We start from the raw sequence: 22,148 nt of genomic DNA on the forward strand, positions 1-22,148 counted from the left end.
ATGCAGCAACTCACCAAGGCTCCTTCGACAGAACCTTCCAAACCCACAACCTCTATCATCTAGAAGGACAAGGGCAGCAGACACATGAGAACACCCATTACAAGTTCCCCTCCAAGCCACACATCATCCTGACATAGAAATATATCACCGTTCCCTCACTGTCGTTGGGTCACAAACTGCAACTCCCTCCCTAACATCACTGTGGGTGTACCTACGCCACATGAACTGCAATGGTTCCAGAAGTTGGCTCACTACCACCTTCTCAAGGGCAGTAAATTGCCAACCTTGCCAGCATGTTCCATGAACAAATACAACAAACAACTGATATAAAAATGTCCTATTTTATTGGGAGAACATTAATTGGAGGATGGGTGGGGAGCGGAAAAGTCTCGCTGGTACAAAGAGCTATTTTGAGGGAGGCAATGAGGCATGTCATCTAGGCAGAGGTTTGAGGGAGCAGTTTCTGCTCCTGACTGTGCTACACCTGACCTGGGAATGTTCCATTTTGGCACTGTCTACCTTTCCCCAGGGCTATCTATCCTCATCTCACTGAAAATAAATACCACTTAAAAACATTTTGAGGAATAAATATCAGGTATAGGGTCACACATGGAATAGAAAGTGCACTGGGTGACACACGCCTGCATCCAGTTTTTGGTCCGTGCTGAGTTAGTGGATCCCAGAGCAGCCATAGGCATTCTGTTATTCACTTTATAGAAGGATACAGTACACAGAAGGAAGACATTTGGCTCATTGTGTCTGTGCCAGCTCTTTGATGGACCCATTTCATTAGTCCTACTCCCCTGCTCTTTCCCCATTGCCCTGCAAATTGTTCCCCTTCAAGTATTTATCAAACTCCTTTTCAAAAGTTGCTATTGGAATCTGCTTCCATCACTCTTTTAGCCAGTCCATTCCAAATCATGACAACTTGAAGAATAAAAAAACTTCCCCGCTTCTAGCTTTTTTGCGAATTATCTTGTCACTTGGTGCCCTAGCCTGTGGAAAGAAGGGTGGAGGGAAATGAGCCAAATCTCCTCATGCTGACTGCTGTCTCATGAACCCACTTGTGGAAATCAGATGAAAGAAAGAAGCTGTATTTGTGTAGAGAACTGAGGAAGCCCCAAAATACAGCCACTTTGGAAGTGCTGTCACATGGTAATATTGGAAACACAGCAACTATTTTGTACACAGCAGGCTCCCACAAATAGCAATAAGATAAATGACTAGAATGCTGATTCTAGAGGTTCTGGGGAAAACTCCATTGCTGTTCTTCCAAAAGTGCCATGGAATCCTTTACATTCACCCGAGAGGGCAGACTGCCTCAGTTTAGTGTTTCATCCAAAGGATAGCACCTCTGACAGTTCAGCACTTCCTCAGTTCTGCACTGGGAGCATCAGCCTGGATTTTGTGTTTAAGTCTCTGGATTGGGGCTGGAATCCACAAACTTCTGATTTATAGGCGAGAGTATAACCTTATGGAAACACAATGAGTGAGTATCAGTGTTGTGTGAGTCAGAGAGATTCCAACCGTCACAAATAAAACAAATGAACCCCAGTAGTACTGAGAGTGGAGGCAGTGGAGGGAGGGAAGCAGAGAGAGGAATGGTTTCAGAACAGATCTTAACAGGGATTTAAATCACTCAACAACAGAACTGAGGCTGGGGAGAGAGTACTCCAGAAATAAATGGTTGATATAAAAAGAGGAGAGCTCAAAGCATTGGGGCGACAGCAGGGACAGAGTAATCATTGAGAGTGAGAGGCTGTGTGATTAAGCTAAAGGGAAGCTGTGGTCACAGGGGGATCAGCAGGCAGCTATTTACTATTTGACAGCAATTCAGCAGACAGAAATAGAATTTAAGCTTGGAGTAATGTCCTCTACCTTCCCCTAAAGATACTGAACGTCTAAAACTAACAATGGAAAATTACCGTTGATTCTCATTTACTGAGAATCCGAGATTTTACTCGGGTCTTCTGTTTTATTTATTATGAATTAAGATTATTGCTGTACTGCAGCTACCCCATCCAGTCCACCAGCTGAAACTGAGTCTGTATGAAGCTCAGGTATACTGACCAGCTTCAGTCCCATGTTCTGGTATTGAAAGGGGCAGGAACAATCAAACTGCCAAGGTTTCCACTCCTGATCGTTATACCATCCTCCTACTCCTTCCTCATCCTCCCCAGATGGTTATATGTGAAGATGGTTCAGCCATGGTTGCGTTATCATCTGAGGTTGAATAGAAAGAACACACTTCTACAGCACCTGTCGTGAACTTGGGACATCCCAAGGTGCTTTAGCCACTGAAATGCTTTTGAAGTGTAGTCACGGTTGTAATGTAGGAAATGCAGCAGCCAATTTATGAACAGCAACGTGATAATGGCCAGATAATGGGTTTTAGCCATGTTGGTTGTGGGATAAATATTGGGGAAGTCCCCTGCTCTTCCTCAAAATAATGGTATGGGATCTTTTACATTCACTTGAGGGGGCAGACGGGCCTCAATTTAATGTCTCACCTGAAAGACGACACCTCTGTCAATGCAGCACTCCCTCAGTAATGGCACAGGAAAACGTGTCAGCCTGGATTTTGTGCTCGAGTCTCTGGAGTGGGACTTGAACCCAGAACCTTCTGTTTCAGAAATGAGAGTGCTGCCCACTAAGCCACAGCTAATGAAGAAGCCTTCATTAAAAGCTGGAAAATGAATAGAGGCCTCAACACACTGTAGCTGGAGGATCAGGTCGACTGGGAGAAATTGTGCTGGAAGGGAACAGGAGGATGTTAAGTGAGGCCTCCAACAACTCAATAGCACAGTCGTTAAAGTTGAATGGCCAGGCTTCCTGCTCCTGCCCCTGCTTGAAAGTGGAGAGTTAGGGGTGGGGGGGGGGGGGGTGCGGGCGGCGTGGTGGTGTTGTTTATGGGGAGGTCAAATGAAGTCAGGATTGGGCTTGGTTGTGACCATACCCAGTGATTCACTATCCTGCAAACATCAAGAAGACTCTTGCATGCAAGTATGGCCAACTGGTGAGGAAGCAGAGAGTACCAATAGGTCCTCAATAAGATTCAGTGCCTTTAGGTCTGGAGGGTTGGAACCAAGGAATAACAGTTAACAGAAGCAACGATCCAATCTGAAGGTTCAAACAGCAAAAGCCACTTTTGTGTAACTGTCACAGTTTATGATGCCAGCCAAACCCCTCAATTAGATTTTAGTCTGTGATTCACCATTGGGTATCTGTAATTCTATGTATAAATCAACCAAACACCTTGCTTAGATTCCAGCCTATAACTCATTCCTGGGTACCTGTAATTCTGTATACAAACCCTCTGAGCCCCTCGATTAGGTTACAGCCTGTAATTCACTCCTAAGTATCTGTTATTCTACATGTTAAAGCATCTGAACCCCTCAAATAGACTCGTGCCATTTTTATGTTTTGTGTCTCCTGGATGTCTTCAAGATGATCAATTTTTTTTTGAAGCACGTTCTCTGTTGTTATATTGGAAAATACACCAACAAGGTTCCATGGAGAGCAACGAGATGAAATACCAAAGAATCTGTAATATTTGGTGTTGGTTGAGGATATAAAGGTACTGGGAGAATTTGCTTATTTTCTTCAAATAATATCATGGGAATCTTTAAAAATCATTAGATTTTCTTCGAATAATGCCAAGGAACGTTTGCATTCACTTGAGAGGGTAAACAGGCCTCATTTTAATTCTCATCCAAAAATAGCACCCCAACAGTGAAACAGTGAATAGTACTCCCTCAGTACTGCAGATTATATAAAGACAGACTTGCATATTTATTACACTTTGACAACCTCCGGAAGTCTTAAAGCTTTTACAGCTAACGAGGCAGTTTTGAAGTGTAGTCACTATTGCAATTTGGGAATCATGGCAGCCAATTTGCACACAGCAAAATCCCACAAACAGCAATGTAATCACGGCCAGCTCATCTGTTTTTAGTGATGTTGATTGAGGGACAAATACTGGTCAGGACACCGGGGGATCTCCCGCTTCTCTTTGAAATAGTGCTTTGGGATCTTTTATATCCACCTGCTCAAGCCTCTGGGCTTCATTGGCCGTAAAGTGCTTTGGGATATCCTGAGGTTATGGCAGATACTGTACAAATGCATGTCTTCCTTTCTTTCATAGGACTACATAGTGTTGATCGTGTTGCTGGAATATACAATGGCTCCTCTGCTGCATGGACTTAGCTAGCTGTCCACGGGGGGATGAAACAAGTGCCCTGTTCACAGATGGCTGGCTGAAATGCATATGTGATGTTGCAACAATGTTTTGGGTGTGCTTATTCCCGTGGTAGCCTGGTTGTTCCATCTCATGACACCCTGCAACATAGCAAGATCAAGAGCACGCTTCTCAAGGAACTACCAGCACAAACCCACATTCTCTGTGACCTTGAGTGACAACACCAATACATGGCTCCAACCCTGCTTTCACTAATACGTTTATGCCAAGACTGGATTATATTCAGGCTTAAGGTGTACAAGAAGCAAATACTTAATTCATGAATAAATAACAGTCAAATTAACCACAACCTTGACAATACAATTATCAGAAAACCATACAACCGGAAATCATTGATGTTACACTGCAAGCATTAGGAAAATAAGAACTGAAGAATTCTAACATTTATTGATATTATGCAAAATGCAACTATAATAATCCCATAAAGGAAGAAGTTTTACAATCAATTTGAAAGGACAAAGGGAAACAGTTTTACACTTTGATTTTTTCAGCTTTCAACTCGGTAAAAATTTTCAAAGTAAAACTGGATTCTGCAGACAGATGTCTCATATCAGTTTTCACAAAACATCCCTTTTCTCTTGCATGCATTCTGATATACACATACACGCACACACACACGCACACACACACAGACTCGTGCAAACAAGCACACACAGTTGCACATAGAGACATTCTCAGAATGGAAAAAAAAGACCTGCAGACTCATTGTTAAGTCTCACTGTTATGGAAGGGACATGGAGAAGCAGAGAAAAGGATAAAAGAGAAGGAACGAGGGAACGTATAATGGACAGTTAACAGGAGTGAGAGAGAGGATTAGGGAGAGCGGGTAAGGAACTTGGGAGAGGGAAAGTGAGAAGGAGGCAAATCAGGAGACAAGGGGTTAAAATCCAGCATGCATGGTAAAAAATATCAGCAATTATTGAAATGTGCATTGATTTATTCAATATTATTCACTACCAGTTTTTTTAATAGTGTATATTTGATTCTCCAGAGCTGCAATCTTCAATGTTCACTCTATATTTGGTGAAGGTATAGATGCAATTCAATTGCAACATTATTTTTTCCTCTGACTGAGTTAATCATAAAAAATATAGGAAATTTCAAATCAGAGAAGGTTTCTTGTAGATTTGACATAAAATCCGCAAGCTGCTAAATTTCCAGCAAAGACACATTGTTATCTTTTAATAAAGTTACACAAAGGGCTTTTAGGGGTTGACCCCTAGTCTCTCCTGGCTGAACGCACAAAGCCAGCTATTCAGACACCTTCAGCTAAAGAGCTCCAAGCAGGTTGGAGAAACCTTAAAAAGGGCAAGGATTCAAAGCAAGGGAAGTGTAAAGACTTTTTCTCGAAGCGTGTGAGTGTGTGCATGTGTGTGTAGGTGAATGTGGGTTGGATTTGAGTGAGAGTCAGGTTAGTCTAAGTGTGAGTGTGAGTGAATGGAGTGAATGGGAGTACAAGAGTGTGTTTGTGTGAGTGTATGAGAATAGGCATATGTGCATGTGTGAATGAATGTGAGTGTATGAGAATGTGTGAGTGTCAGGTGAGTGTACAATTGTGTGGTTGTGTGAGCACTGAGCAAAGATAAGAAACTGCACAGCACTGTGCAGCACGCTCTGCAAATACTTGAGCTTTACAAGCTTTCAAGCATGCACCTTATTTTCAAAAATATATATAGGATTATGTTGACTGCCTTACAGATTCTTCCACATTGATGTGATTAATAATATCGCACAAATAAACCGGAACATGCACACAGAAACAACAGACGCTCTCAGTTCAAGAAATAATCATTTCATTCTCGCCTTTAAAAAAGTCTCAGTGAAATACTAAGAAACATGGTCTATTCCCAGCCAGTGTACTGACCTATTAGATCCTCGATTCCACAGGTTGCTCTGCTTTTTAGAAAACTTTCCCTCTTTCCATTCTCTCTTCCCAAAGAGATTTTTTTTTTTTGGTGCTTAGTTCTGTGTTGCTGCAAACAATATGCTTCCTCGGTTAAAGTTTAGTCAGAAAAGTCTACAGTTTGCCTATTTATCTGCTCAGAGGGGGCACTATCAGTCAGGTGTTTCTCTCGCAAAGTAAAATCCACTCTATATAATCTTCCGGTGAGTTCAGACTTCAAGGCTTTGACTGGCATTTGGGAGAGCAAATGGAGCATGCTCAGACCTACGAGCTGGGCTCGAGCACTTTAAGTGAACATTACTTCCTCCCAATGGTAGCTCCTTCTGCAAGTCCACACCCCCTTGAAGCCAGGAATGTGCAAAGTCCAGACAACACACTAGCCAGACAAGCTTCTCTCCACCCTCCCGCCACCCCCTTCACTGCCCCGCTCACCCCCCATCCCCCCTCCGAAGATCAATAAGCCTGGAACCACAGCTTGTGACCCGTGGGTCAGGTTGCCAAATAGGAGAGGCAGGGTAGGTTTTCAGTCGAGAGCCTCTGACCCCTATTCACACAGCTCCACTCCAGTTACAAAGTCACTGAGCTTCCCTAGCACAATACTCCAGTGACACCAGTTCCACATATGAATTTCAGTGAGAAAGGTGGCAGACAAGTCCAAAAAAACTCTGAAATAATTATTCATGTTAGATGTTAAAATCCTTTTTTATGCCCTCACCCACCAGCCCCCCTACACCCCCGCAACCCCCCCCCCCCCCCCCCCCCCCCCCCCCCACCTAATTTCCACCCAATGGTAATCTGTGTATATACACAGGTTAAATTTTTAAAATGGGTTAGTTTAATCTACAATTATTTTACTTTCAAAGAAGATAACCTTCCCCAGCAAGCTCCTTTCAAAAGAATTACATGACATGATCTAAAATGTTTATTGACCATTTGAATTAAATGTTAAAATTAAGGCTGAAATTTGTCTTACAGGGGGGAACCGCAGACCCCGTGTACATTACAGGGGGAACTGCAGACCCCGTGTAGATTACAGGGGGAACTGCAGGCCCCGTGTACATTACAGGGGGAACTGCAGGCCCTGTGTACATTACAGGGGGAACCGCAGGCCCCGTGTACATTACAGGGGGAACCGCAGGCCCCGTGTACATTACAGGGGGAACCGCAGGCCCCGTGTACATTACAGGGGGAACCGCAGACCCCGTGTACATTACAGGGAACCGCAGACCCCGTGTACATTACAGGGAACCGCAGACCCCGTGTACATTACAGGGAACCGCAGACCCCGTGTACATTACAGGGAACCGCAGACCCCGTGTACATTACAGGGAACCGCAGACCCTGTGTACATTACAGGGAACCGCAGACCCCGTGTACATTACAGGGAACCGCAGGCACTGTGTACATTACAGGGAACCGCAGACCCCGTGTACATTACAGGGAACCACAGACCCCGTGTACATTACAGGGAACCACAGATCTCAGGAGAATTTTTCTGGTTATAAGGTGTGGACTATTTGCTGAAATAAATTATCTAAACTGAGTTGAAGAATGAGAGACTGGGAGTGAGGGGAGGGGGCGAAATTGATAATTCTATGATGTGTATGCGGTTTTAAAAGTGCTCATGTGGACGTGCCCTGGCACTCATGAACCAAACTCCCAGCTATGGGCGTATAACTCCACTGCCTTGTGGATACCTCAGGAAAGTTGAAAGCTAAGTGAGTAAACCCTGACAAAAAATCTGGAGTGGAGCCCAAAGACAGACTGGTGTCTAAATATGCAACTCCTGCAACCAGGCTGGTGCCTAACATGGTGTTTTGCATTCCTTTGCACTCAACCGGAAAGGTCAAGAGGGTGGCCCTGATGTTTGGGCAGCCCAGGGTCTCCATAAATTTCGCCCAGGTTTGTGCCCGAGAGAGGATACTCCAGTTTCAATGCAGGGATCATCGTGTCTTAATGGTCAGCTACCGCTCACCTCAAGTCGGGCATCCCAACTAGTAAGGCGCTGACCCACCACAGTTCACGTGCGTCAAGATGTGCTAGGAGCTTACAGCCTCTGTTCAACTTGTGGACGGAATCCATCACACAAGGCAAACAAACAGAAAGAAGGAAGATACCAGCTCTTTGACTGGCAAGCTGAAACATCAGGACCATATGTGCACTGGTCTCGGCTCAGCTGACTGAGAAGAGGGCCCATAGAAAACAGAGGCCAGCAAATGTTGCACCTTCTCAGCCCCACTGTCTTCCTCTGCAGCAAAAGCAAATGCGGCAGACACTGCTATGCCAGAGTGAGGCTCCTGAGCCACTCCAGGCGATATTTAGCAGTTGACCACCATGGTATAAACCATTGTCTTATGGAGGTGGAAGGCTGCCATGATGAGCTCAGTGATAAACCCAGGAATTCCAAAGACTGCAATTAATAACAAAACACATCTTCTAATCCTCCGCACATTTCTTACCTTCACTGTGAATTTCTGTTTCGTTGCTTTCCATTGGTCCAAGCCTAATTTCCAGCTGCATTGGACTTGGCCTGTCGCTTAGCAACAGCTCCAGTTCCCTGTAACATATATAATCATTAGACACTTCAGCTAAATAAAAGTAAAAATGAATGATAATACAAATTGGTAAAACATTACATTGGTGTGCAGGGGAATAAAAGATTTGTCATTTCAGCTTTTAATGGTTATCCAGATAGATCTACTTTCAAACCTCAGAGGTTGCCAACCCTCCAGGATTGCCCTGGAGTCTCTGGGAATTGAATCTCCAGGACACTGTCGTGAGCAAAACCCAGGGACAAAAAAATCATAAAGACATTAAAATGATTGTGTGCTTTCTTTAAATTTTACTTCGACCATTTTTGTTTATTAGTTGCGAAGAAACATTGGTGATGGGGATATAGGTTGTTTGGCTGGAAAGGGTGGTGAATGATGGGAGGCTGTGTGATGAAATCCATCCAACCAGCATTGGCAATCCTAGTACAATGCCCCACAGGAGAGTTCCTCTTTATTTCAGACCAAAAAAAAACACTTTAAATGCACACTACAATCAGCGCATAGACTTTCACTTTCCCCCTGTGTTCCCGGTATCAGATTTTTTTAACGCATTAGGTTAAGGCAGAAAGTGTCTACAGGCTATTTGACTCTAGGGGCATCACACCCAAATTCAACTGCATTCTTGGTTGAGGGTCCCAGGCGAATGATCCAGTAGCCGTCATCAGAATGCCATCAGAAGCAGAATTAGCCCCTCTCTGACACTATTGAGCTCATTAGGGGCTCCCATGCCACTTCTGGGAAGAGCTAACAGTCCAGAGATCAAACTTGGGAAAATTCCTGATCTTCATCTCTACATCAAGCAGTGGAGTTACCAAACAGAGTCATTGGGAAAGCACAACATGTGAAAGACTGAATGGAAACCAATTAAACTGTTGGATGAAGCAGTTCATAGTGAAAATCATAGATAATCAGTTGGCAGATTTATCAGAGCCAATTCTCTTACCCTGCTGCAAATCAAGTCTGAAAGATTAGGAGGTGTTACTAATCCCACCTGAATGGTAATGTACCAAACAGCATTCAGATTTCCTACAATCATTATTCACAGGTCTAGGTGTAAACTGGATTAATGCATGGAGCACCCTTGTATTTAAGGGGGTGGGAAATTGCATGTCGGTGAAAATTAAAGGGAGGGGGAATAATTAAAGGGGAGAATGATATATCATACAAGCTCCTGTTTTTTTTTAGACAACGCTCCTGTGCAGCACTTTGGAACATTTTGCCAAATTAAAGATGCTACTGTATATAAATACTGGTTGTTATTGTTGACATAAAGGATAGTACAATGCACTCATGGAATAATACAATGCAGATGGTGGCCATTTGGCTCATTGTACCTGTGCCAGCTCTTTAGTAGAGCTACCCTATTAATCCTATTCCCCTGCTCTTTCCACATAGCCACTGTAAAAATTTTCCTTTCTAGTATTTATCTAATTCCCTTCTTAAAATTGTAATTGAATCTTCCACCACCCTTACAGGCAATGTATTCCACATCACAACTTGATGTAAAAAAAAAGCTCCTTCATGTCACCTCTGGTTGTTTTCCCAATTAATTTAAATCTGTGTGTTCTTGGTTACCGATCCCGTCATCACTGGGAACAGGTTCTCCTCATTTACTCTGTCAAGCTCCTTCATGATTTTAAATACCTCTATGAAATCTCCCCTTAACCCTTTTAACTGTAAGGAGAACAATGGCAGCTTCTCCACATAACTGAAGTCACACATCCCTGGCAACAGTTGAGTAAATCTCCTCTGTACCTTCCCAAGGCCTTGACATCCTTCCTAAAATGTGTTGCTCCCCAAGAATTGAATATTCCAGTTGACCCATAGCCAGTGTTTTATAAAGGTTTAGCATCACCTCCCTGCTTTTGTTCACCATTCCTTTATTAATAAAGCCATCATAAGGGTAACACTATGTATAGTAAACAATACATTGAAGACAGAAGAAAATATCTTAATTGTCTGAATTTTAAAATTGAATTTTCCACATCTGTGCTTTATGATGAGGTTGGGCAGATATATACATGCATATATAAAATATATTTTATACATATATGTATATAATAAAGACAAAAGAACTTGCATTTCTATAGCATCTTTCATAACCCAGGATGTCTTAAAGTGCTTTATAGTCAATTCAGTACTTTTGAAGCATAGACATTGTTGTGATATAGGTAGTTACTATGTGCACAGCAGGATCCCAGGAACAACAGCCCAAGGACAACATTTTGAAAGCCTTCAAAGGGCAATTTAGTCCATGAGCAACCTTTCCAAGTCTGAAGGGCAGGAGTTAAAGAGTTAATTTCTTAAAATGATGGGAACGAAAGGCCCGAGGCCAAAGATGACTGGTTCCATCGTTGGATTAGCTAATGCTGCAGTGGGTGATGGCAGCAGGTATCCATACAGCTTGTTCTCTGCTGACCTGGGCACTGGGGAAACAGCTCCCCACCTTTATGCCACTATCAGCACCTTCTTTAATCTTTAACTCTACCATTAACACTTCCTTTGTCTTTTGTCCATGACGTATTTGTCAATCTCTCCTGAGTTCCCACCTACCCTTGACCTTCTATTTTGGTCCACCTGCTCCATCCCCTCTTAAACAGTATAAAATCCATCACATTTCTACTTCTCTTTAGCTCTGAAGAAGAGTCATACGGACTCTAAACGTTAACTCCTTTTCTCTCTCCACAGATGCTGCCAGACCTGCAGAGCTTTTCCTGCATTTTCTGTTTTTATTTCAGATTTCCAGCATCCGCAATGTTTTGCTTTTAGCTCTCCAACGGCTATTGCCAGCTAGAAAATGAAAAGTAGTCAATAGTCATTGGAAGTGCGTATTGCTCAAGCTCTGCCCCTGGGTTTCTTTTTGTCTGGGCAGTGTCATGTCAATCGTGATTTGCTGTGATTGGGGTCCTTCTGAAGAGCCAATCAAATTAAGAAGATGACCAGGCCAACAGGTTTACTGCCATGGTTTTCCTTCAGAGTTGGAACCAAAGGCAGGGCTGGTCATATCTGCCCATCGATGCTGATCCAATAGGGCACCAAGGAGATTTATCATAAATCTTGAATTGCCATGCCATCGGCCCAGTGATCCTCATCTTCTCATCATCTCCTAGATTGGTGTCACTCGCCTGGGCGGAATTTTCCAGAATATTTTTTCCCCCGTTTCCTTAAGGGATATTTTTGTCTTTTTGTTGCCTCTCCCAGGAGTGGACATAACTGAGGGAAGAGGAGGTTGAGGGGGTCAGGGGGCACAGGGATGGAGAAAGTGTTTAGTCACGAGGTTCCGGCCATCACGAGTGAGATACAGGCTCGAAGGACCAGCTGTTTTTTTCCTGCCCATGAACTTTGTATGTTTGTATATTCCCAGGAATCTCACATGGGAGAATTCCATGGGACGTCCATTAATGGCAGCAATGATGTCCTGGACAAAATTTTAAAAAGCAATTGGCAGGAAGTCTACTGAACAACTGGGAGAAGAAAACCCACATGAAATAGTCAAAAATATCCTTAACCTGCAAATAGAATGGTCTTTTCAGTTCTTTATATGATTTAGGATTATAATGGGGAAAAAAGAACAATGGTGTCAGAACAGTGCTTCATATTATTTAGATCTAATAAAGACCCACCATGGAGTTTATGCCTTTGGCCCATCAGTGATGGACAACAGGTCCAAATGGAGCAAGGAGCCTGGTGGATTTATCTGCTCTCTAACCTCGGCTCACTGAGACCCTTTGCAGCTTCCACACTGCCTCTCAACTGTGATCAACTAACTTAGCACAAACTGGGATCAAACCTTGGTCTCTTGTGCATCCCACTCACCGTCAACGTTCCCCTACCACTGGCAGCTGTACCTTCAATCACTTGGGAACCATGCTCTGGAATTCCCTTCACCTCTCTGCTTCCTTCCCCAACCCCTCCTCCAAGGCCCAACTTAAAATCCACTTTTCTCACCAAGTTTTTGGTCAGCCCGTACCAAAATCTTCTCCTTTTGCCCTGCATATGTTTTTCTGATTACATCTTTTTGAAGCATCTTAGGATTGTTTGTCTATGTTAGAGGCGCCAAATAAATGTGAGTTGTTGTTGTTGTCTACTCTCAAATCATGGCCTCTAGTCCCCTCCAACAATACCTGCAGTTCCTTTAAGTAATAACAATTCCATTCAACTATAAACTGGCAAAACATCCAACAGTGTTTTCCCAGCCTTGGGGCAGGAAAAGGAGTTGGCCTTGGAGAAAGAGTTGGAGGAGGGAAGAGGGACAAAGAGGAGGCTTTTGCAGTTGGGTAGAAAGTCAGATATAACAAATCAATGGAGGTTTTAAGAACACAAGATGCAGGTTGTTGCAAACACATAAAATTGATGGGCAGAAAAAGACCAGCTGGTCCATCGAGCCTGTCTCTCACTCATGATGGTCGGAACCTCGTGACTAGACACTTCCTCCATCCCTGCCTCCCCATCCCCTCAACTGCCTCTTCCCTCAGTTATGTCCACTCCTGGGAGAGGCAACAACAAGACAAAATTATCCCACAAAGGAAATAGGGGAAAAAATATGCTGGAAAATTCCTCCCAGGTGAGTGAAACCAGTCTAGGAGATGATGGGCAGAGAACGATCACTGAGCGGATGGCGTGACAATTCAAGATTCATGATAGATCTCCCGGCCACCCTATTGGATCAGCATTGACGGGCAGATATGACCAGCCCTGCCTTTGGTTCCAACTCTGAAGGAAAACCATGGCAGTGTGATGATCTGTTCAGGCAGATGAATGGGAGAACTCACGGTGGGTCAGAAGACCTGAAGTTACAACCTCTGAGAGAGACTGAAGAGGGAAAGTGGAGGCCACACCATGGCAGCACCTGTAGACAAGAATAAGGATTTTTAAATCAAGGCCTACATGAAACTTGAGCAGCAAGCGTCTGTTGGTGAAATTTATTGGCTTGCAATAAAAAAAGCCCACACAACTGTAGACAACATAGAGTCTTTGTTGGGCTGATAATAACCTAAGTAAAGAAAGCTTCCCTGCGAAGGCAGTGCATTAACAGCCTCAGTTGAGCGCACACCATCAACGTCTGATTTACGGTACTGTTCAAAAGTGGGGGGGAGGAGGTGTGAGGTGGGGTATGTGTGCATGCAATGTGTGTTTGCCCCTACACTTGTGTGTATATACATGTGTACACAAGTGCATCTCCTGGGTAAACACATTCAGCACAGCAATGTTCTTTGTTTGCTTCAATGTTTGACCACTTCACCATGGTCAAGAATAGGTCTGAAATGTAAATCTTTCTGGAAATTTGAGTTAATTCAAAACTCACACCAAGTCCCATTCACGCATCACCCACTGACTGACCTACCTTGGATCCTGGTTTACCAACACTTTGATTATAAAATTTTTATTCTTGAGTTCAAGGACTTATGGAAGAGCTCAGAACATGACCTAAAGAAGGCCAAAGCCCTGCTAGGTTGCCAACTCTGGCTCAACATACTCCTCCAGGTTTCATTACAGGACCTCCTGCTTCCAAAGGGCTGACATAATCAAATGCTTTCCTTTTGGTTTCCAATATTTCTGTAACTAATAAACAAAATGTTCCAAGAAAATGTTTACAACAACACAATTTTTTCTGATACACCTATGATTTTTCTCACTGATTTTGCTCACAGCATTATCCAAGAACTTTGTCTTCAATTCCTGGAGACTCTAGGACAATCCTGCAGGGTTGGCAACTCTAAGTAGAAGAGGCCAGAGAATTTTTATTATTAAATGTCAGCTTTTGCAGGCAGCACTGGGAGGGGTTGCAGACCAACTAATCAGCGTGAATGGTTCCGCATGTACATGCGCTGGAGGCAGCTGAAGAGGAGAAATTCCTTAAAAGCATTCTCAACACCCCCCATCCCACAAAGCTTTGATTTTAGATAAAACAGCCATTTAAATTGTGCTAAGGGTAAAAAGAGAGTCATTTTTATTTATACATTTATATGATTATTAATTCTTTTTTACCAAATGATTTAGAATTGCCAATGCTAAACGTGAAATATTGAAACACAAATCTCTGAGGTCTCCCCAAATTGTGTTTTCTGAGGGGTATTCATGACCTCTCCTGACATGTACAAACACGAGAGAGAAACTACCATCAGTGTTAAGAATACTGGATCATGTAGCAATACGGCACAGCTCATTACCATCATTATCACCAACTTTCTCCCCTCCTCCCCTCTCATAAAGGCACTGACTGAAGCCGGAAAATAGCCGCAGCATCACCCTGCAAAATGGCTACCCTCCATTACGGAATCCAGAAAGCCATCACAAGCAGCAGGCTATTCCACTATATTGGGCATCACAGATGACCACAATGTTGACCTCACCTGATGTACACACACGCGTGCAAATTTTTAAGCAAAAGTCACTGGATAGCATTCAGGAAAACCTGGTTGGATTTTGCCTCTATATATTTCAGAAGTGCTGAGGCTCATTGCAATGCCCCTCATAGCTCTCTCAACTGAAGCTTCACAAGACTGGGGAATCAAATTGGAATCCTTTCTGATTTGTGCGGCTCTCCACAAGCCTGGGGCGTGCCCATACTCACTGAGGTAATGGAGCTTGTTTGTTATTTTAATGTCTTTCCAGTTATTCGGAAATTTGTGTTGAGTCCAATATTGGTGTTAGTAGTCATGAAGGGCCTTTAACAATGGCCCTCACGATTTTCATTGTGAAAAATATCACAAGGGTAATAATTCTCAAAATTAAAACCAGAAGATAATGGGGCTGAAATTAGGCTCAGGCGGGAATGTAAACTGGACAGCATTATAACCTGGTCCAATATTCAGTTAAATTAACTTCAATGAAACTACATTTTGGACAGAGCTTATAACTTGGTGACAGATGCCACTCAGCTCGGTTTGCGCCCCAAGAAATATTTCACCTCCAAATGATTCTCAACCGTTTCAAAAGGAGAAACATTTAAACAAACAGGAATTATCACGATTAAGTCATACGGTCAAAAGCAATCTTTTGCTTGCGCGCTGCCCTTTCACCTCTGGGGCCCCAAGGTTTGTATCCAGCCTAAGTTAATGGGTGATGCGAGTCTCCTTTGTCTGGTGTGTCTCAGAGCGTCACGCATTCTCCAGACCCTGGCAAACTGTCCCTTGCAGTTCAGGCAATGGTACTTGCATTCCTTATTCAATTGTATGTACTACCTGAATTCTGTACGCCTGAAGGTCTGGTAAGAACTGTTCTCAGCAATGTTCCCCCATTCTTGAATAAATCCAAAATATCAGAGCTCCAGGATCTATTGCTATCAGCAACTTGAAATGGATAGAAATTAAGGAGAAGAGGGAATTAAACTTTGTATATGGTCTGTTGAGGCTCCATCATACCTCCCTATGCAGCCCACAAGGTCCAAAAGCTCGGAGAGACCAAATATATGGGACAGGCTTTTAGAGTTCTGACTCATGCACTCAGAACTGCCCCCATTTAACACTAATTGGCACTGCATTAGTATTAATTCGAGAGATTGTGAGAGCGACTGGAACGTAAAGTGCTAGTCATTCTGGTAGAAACAAGTTGCCTTCCTCTAAGGCTCAGACCAGTCAATGCTATATTATGGGCTGCTTTGTGCAGTGAACACAAGGGGGTTGCTACTGCCTCAAACTATGCATGTAGGCCCCTCGCTGCCGGCAGATACAAGGGGAACTCCCGTCACTTCAATCTGGGGCTGGATTCCAGACTTGAGAAGGACAGTGTCTAATCAGCTGGGATGCCAAATTACAGACAAAATGATGAAAGTATACATACGTGTAAAGAAAAACTTTAGATGTAAAGTCATACCAGTGACTATAGTTTTTTTTTCGAATTATGACAATGATAGAGGGCTTAAGCACATCTCTCTCAAATATTTGCCCCAAAAGATCTTTCATTGAAATCACAGTATCAACATTGCTTTTGGAAATTTAAAGGTTGTTTCTTACCTTACTCTTCCCTTGAAAGTAAATAAAGAAAAATATAACAGTTCTCCTCTTATCTTACGGCCTCAGTCCCTAATCTGAAATTTATTTCCTGAGGTGCTTTTTCCACTGGAGCTAGCTGTGTGTCCTGTCCGTTAAGCATGCTCTGTGATAAGTCAGGCATGTAAACATCAGTTCACAGCAGTAAATGGCTTGTAACGCTCCGGACACTGCCACAAGCACAGCAGGTCAGACGTGAGGCCGTGATGTCAAAGCAAACAGCAAAGAGCTGCCATCGTTTAGCCTCTTCGGCGCTCGTTATCCTCTTCACTCGTGTGAATCACTCTCCCTCTCTAACCTTCAGGATGGTTTGTTCCCTTTTTGCAGGCGCTTAGGTTTCACAACGGCATTGACGTTAACCCTTTGAGGACCACAGGATCATTCGCGGATCAAAGAAAGAACACGAGACAGCAACTATCTCCTACTCCAGCTCATTCTTTCCCAGGACCTTGAAGTGTGAAACTCCTCAACTTCCCCCAGTCTTCCCTCACTCTCAGCATCTTCAGGCTTTTAAAACACAAGCTTTGTACCACCTAACCATTACTTCTTGATCTATCTTGCCATTTACTCTTCTCAACCATGGCAATGTCCTGGTCTCTGAACCTTAGCTTTTCACCTAGGCTTTTCAACAAAAAAAACCCTTTGCAATCCCTTTCATACTCCTGAACAGGATACAAGATAAAGCATTGTCTGACAGATGACCTCACTCTCTCTCAACACTAGTCTCTAACCTGCACTCTCTTCATTTCAACCTTCTCTTGCCTCTCTTCCGCTCTGTTTTATCCATTGCTTATGGTCACTGTCTTTCCCAGATCTTCTGTCTAGCTATCTGGAATGCACTGGCTGAAAGGGCAGTGGAAACAGCTTCAATAGCAATATCCAAAAGGTAACTGGATGTGTATTTGGAAAGGAAAAATATTTGCAGGGCTATGTGGGGGAAGGGCAGGGGAGTGGGACTATTTGGATAGCTCTTTCAAAGAGCTGGCACATGCATGAAGGACCAAATGGCCTCCCAGTATTTTATATGATTTTATGTTCTCCACACACAAAAAAAATTCAAAAAATAGGATGGCCCCGAGTAACATAATGAGGGAAAGCAACTTGGAATAATGTGAGAAGCTGCAAAATGGGGAGCAGTGGCGGGGGTGGTTGCGTGGGGATGGTGGGACCAGTTGCTGTTAGTTTTTTAAGATGATTTTTAAAAATTCATTCATGGGAGGTGAGCATCGCCAGAAAGGCCAACGCTTATTGCCCATTGCTAACTGCCCTTGAGAAGGTGGTAGTGACCCATCTCCTTGAATACAACTGAGTGGCTTACTCGACCATTTCAAAGGACAGTTAAGAGTCAGCCACATTGCTGACATGTAGGCCCAGGCTGCGTAAGAACGGCAGATTTCCTTCCCTAAAGGACATTAGTGAACCAGATAGCTTTAAACCACAATCCAGTAGTTTCATGGTCACCATTACTGAGACTAGATTTTTATTCCAGGATTATTTAATTAATTGAATTTAACTTCCCCAGCTGCCATTGTTGGATTTGAACTTATGTCTCTGGATCATTATTCCAGGCCTCTCGATTACTTGTTCAGTAACTTAACTGTGATGCAACTATCCCCAATAAGTGAGTTAAAGTGGCCTGCCCCATCTATCCATCTTCTTTCCTATAATAACATCACTGGATGAGTAATAAACAGAATACTGTACCAATCACCAGATAGATTATCTGGTTTGTTTTAAACCAGGCCTCGTTTTTATGTGTGATTTATTAAATAACCCCTATCAATTTATTTTTGCAATGGAAAGCATTTTATAAAGATTTATTTATCCGAGGAACCCCTCAGCAAGACAGGAAAACTCTCATAGTAACACAATGAGGAAAGTTTCTGTGCCTGCTGTCACCTTTTCAATATGGTTTAATATTATAATATATTATAATATGGAGCCTAACTTAGGGCCATCACTATAAGATAGCCACCAATTAAATCCAATAAAGAATTCAGAAGAAACTTCTTTATCCAGGGAGTGGCAAGAATGTGGAACTTGTGACCACACGGAGTAGCTCAAATGATGCATTTAAGGGGAAGCTATATATAAAAAGGAGGGAGAAAGGAATAGCAGGATAGGTTGATAGAGTCAGAGTGAGTGGAGGCTCATGTGAAGCATAATTCCAGCATGGGCCAGTGGGAATGAATGAATTTACAGCATAGAATCAAGCCAATGAACATCTAAGTGGATGGTCAACACAAGAGGTTGTCACTGATCTCAACCATGTCAATCTTCACATGGTTGACAGTGAGGAAGTGAAGGGTGAAAAAGAGAAAAAGACAAAACCTGACTCCACCATAAAAGGAAAGAGAGTCTGGGAAAAGGAGGGAGTGGGAAGTAACCTGCCCTGCACTTCCATATCTCCTATTCAACATAATCATTGTTATTGGTTGATCACCCACTAATAATCTCATCCAGGGAATCTTGCACCGCACACTGATTTAAAGGTTCCTCCAGGGCGCAGATAGAAAAGACCCCAGCATTAGACCCTGCTAGATGCCAAGCTAGCTCTGCTTAGCTAGTGTAACAGTCGGGACACTAAAATTGGCTTCAGTGACCGGGACATAGGAAAAACAAATCAGTCAGAGTTCATGCACTTGGTCATTAACCCCTGTTCAGGCTCAGCTCATATCCAAAACCCTGCTGCCTGTATCCTAACTTGCACTAATTTCCATCCACCTCTCTACTCGCTGACCTACAGGGGCTCCCAGACCAGCAATGCCTCCATTTTATAATTCTCACCCTTGTTTTCAAATCCTTCCATGGCCTCACCCCTCCTTAAATCTTTTACCTCCTCCAGCGCCACTATGCTCCAAGACCTCTGCACTCCTTCAATTTTAGCTTCTTGTATATTCTCGATTTTAATCTCTCCACCACTGTCACCTATGCCTTCAGCTGCTTCGTCCAATAGTCTGGAATTCCCTCCTTAAATCTCTCTCTGCCTCTCTCTTGTTCCATAAAACACTCCTTAAAGCCTATACCTCTCTGAGCAAGCTTTTGGTCACTTGTCTCAATAACAGTTTATACGGCTCAGTGTCAAATTTTTGTTTGAAGCACCATGGAACAATTTACTACACTAAAGGCACTATATAAATGCAATTTCTTGCTGCTGTTGTGCCTTCTTGGGTGAATGTTTTCCCACCACTCACCATCTAGTTAACTATGAAAAGTGGCCTGTGGTCAGAGATACCAGAAGGCAATAAAGACTTCCTCAGCATCACACACTACCTTCACGGGGAGAGGGAAGGGAATTGGAGAGAAATTTAAAAATTGGAAATATTACAAAATAAAAGTTATAAAAAGTGTTGAATAAATAAGTAGGTTAGAAATAGTTAATTTTTAATTCATCCACAGTCTGTCAGTATATGAATCGGATATCATGAAGGAAAAAGTTGAGATTGTGAAAAAGTACTTTGTAGAACATTGAAATAATAATTTAATAGCTCCTCTGAAAATGATGCAAATTAATGCCAGCTCTTTAATATTTATGAATTATAACCTTGTCCTGACCCAGACATTCAGCTGATTATCAGAGTGCTTCTCATGAATAAACATCATGGCTAAAAAGAAAAGGGAGGTCATTCGCCTTTAAACTTGACGACATCAGATAAGGAGCTGGCCTTCTTAAAGGCATGACCACTCTCTGTGAGGAAAATGTTTGACAGGCGATTTATTGTCGCTATCTGCTGAGGCAATAGTTCTTTTCTCGCTGGCATTGATGATGTGTGTCATTATCACAATGGAAATGGTGCACTGATGATCTGGCTGCTCTCTCCTTCCCCTGCCCCCTGCAAGTGTCAGGCACCCCTAACCTGCTCTGTGTGGTGGGCAGCTCTTTCTCTCTACATGCTCACCCAGTTTTTCTCCCTACTAGTCTCATAGGATCTTACAACAGAAAAAGGTAATTCGGTCCATTGTGCCTGTGATGGCTTTAAAGGGTTGCCCAATTAGTTTGATTCCCTCTGTTCTTTCCCCATCGCCCAGCATTTTTTTTCCATTTCATGTATTTCCCAATTCTCTTTGAAAGTTATTAAATTGCTTTCACCTGCCTTTCTGGAAGTGTATTCCAGATCATAGCAAATCATTGTCTAATACAAAATTCATCTCCCCTGGTCCTTTTGCCAATTATCTTTAAGTCTACGTCTTCTGGTTACTGACCCTCCTGCCACTGGATGGAGTTTCTCCTTATCTACTCTATCAAAGCTGATCCTAATTTTGATCACCTCTATTTCATCTTCTATTAGCTTTCTCTGCTCTATAGAGAACAATCCCAGCTTCTCTAGATAAAAGCAAAATACTGTGGATACTGGAAATCTGAAACAACAACAGAAAATGCTGGAAAAAAATCAGCAGGTCTAGCAGCATCTGTGGAGCTTCTCTAGTCTCTTCAACATAACAGAAGGTGATGACTCACAATGAGGGTTCTCCAGTCCCCAAGTTCCCTATTCTTCATGTGTGAGTCTGTCAGCAGGCCATTCGTGTGTGTTGGGCATGTCTGACTGGATCCTTATCCACACATGTTCACTTCCACCAGCAAACACTGGAACCATGGCTGTTTCTTATTCTCCACTCCCAGCAGGATGAAATCCAGATATACTTCTGCTCTGGTTAGGATCACCTAACTCAGCACAGACGAGGACACAGTGAGACAACTCCAACAGTGAGGAAGCAAGCCAGAAAAACTGACGTTCTTCCAAATGCCAGCGCAATCCATCGAACAGAGGGCAAGCACCACCCATCAGTACACAAGTCCAAGGGAAAAAGCAAGGCGTCTCTTTGACACCTGCCACCATTCAGGGACACCTTCAGGACAAAAAAAACAATAACAGCGATCCTCTCTGAAAAGATTTTCTGTATGCATGTGCTTCACCTGACTCAAAGGATTATCATCACCTCCAGAGTGCTTTGCTTCCAACAGGGGAGGAGGTGATGCCATTATCTGATACCAGGACTTAGAGGACAGGTTGCATAAACTTGTATTCCCTTGCATTTAAGAAATTGAGTGACAAAGTAATCGAGGTGTTTAAATTATATGGAGAAACTATCAAATCCTCTTATCTACCCTATTTCCTTCAGTGGGAAAGTCAAAACAGAGTGATGTAATCTTAAAATTAGAGATAGGCCTCTCAGAAGAGCAATCGGGAAACATTGGTTAAGAACAAAACATAAACATAGCGGGAGTAGGCCATTCAGCCCCTTGAGTCTGTTCTACCATTCAATAAGGTCATGGCTGATCTTTAACCTCAATTTCATTTTCCCACCCTATCCCCATATCCTTTGGTTTCCATAGTCCAAAAATCTACTTTGTCTGTCTTGAATAGACTTAATGACTGAGCACAATTGAGTGAAGAAATTTCTTCTATCTCAGTGCTAAATTGTCCACCCCTTATCCTGAGACT

At 42.9% G+C, this 22,148-nt stretch overlaps 1 long non-coding RNA gene across 2 annotated transcripts in view; it reads right to left on the reverse strand.

The window, feature by feature from the left end:
• Positions 1-16,903, reverse strand: part of LOC121269687 — a 131,153-nt gene extending 114,250 nt beyond the window's left edge. Inside the window, exons 1-2 of one of the 2 annotated variants that reach the window (XR_005941392.1) lie at positions 16,669-16,903; positions 8,621-8,718 (exon numbers count right to left, since the gene is read on the reverse strand). This is a non-coding gene — a long non-coding RNA (uncharacterized LOC121269687). Of the gene's footprint in view, positions 1-8,620; positions 8,719-15,897; positions 15,950-16,668 lie in introns of those variants that run through there. The other variant, XR_005941391.1, reaches the window with a different exon arrangement.
• Between the last annotated feature and the right edge of the window lie 5,245 nt (positions 16,904-22,148).

This window comes from Carcharodon carcharias, chromosome 25, assembly GCF_017639515.1.
Source record: "Carcharodon carcharias isolate sCarCar2 chromosome 25, sCarCar2.pri, whole genome shotgun sequence".
Taxonomy (NCBI): Eukaryota; Metazoa; Chordata; class Chondrichthyes; order Lamniformes; family Lamnidae; genus Carcharodon; species Carcharodon carcharias.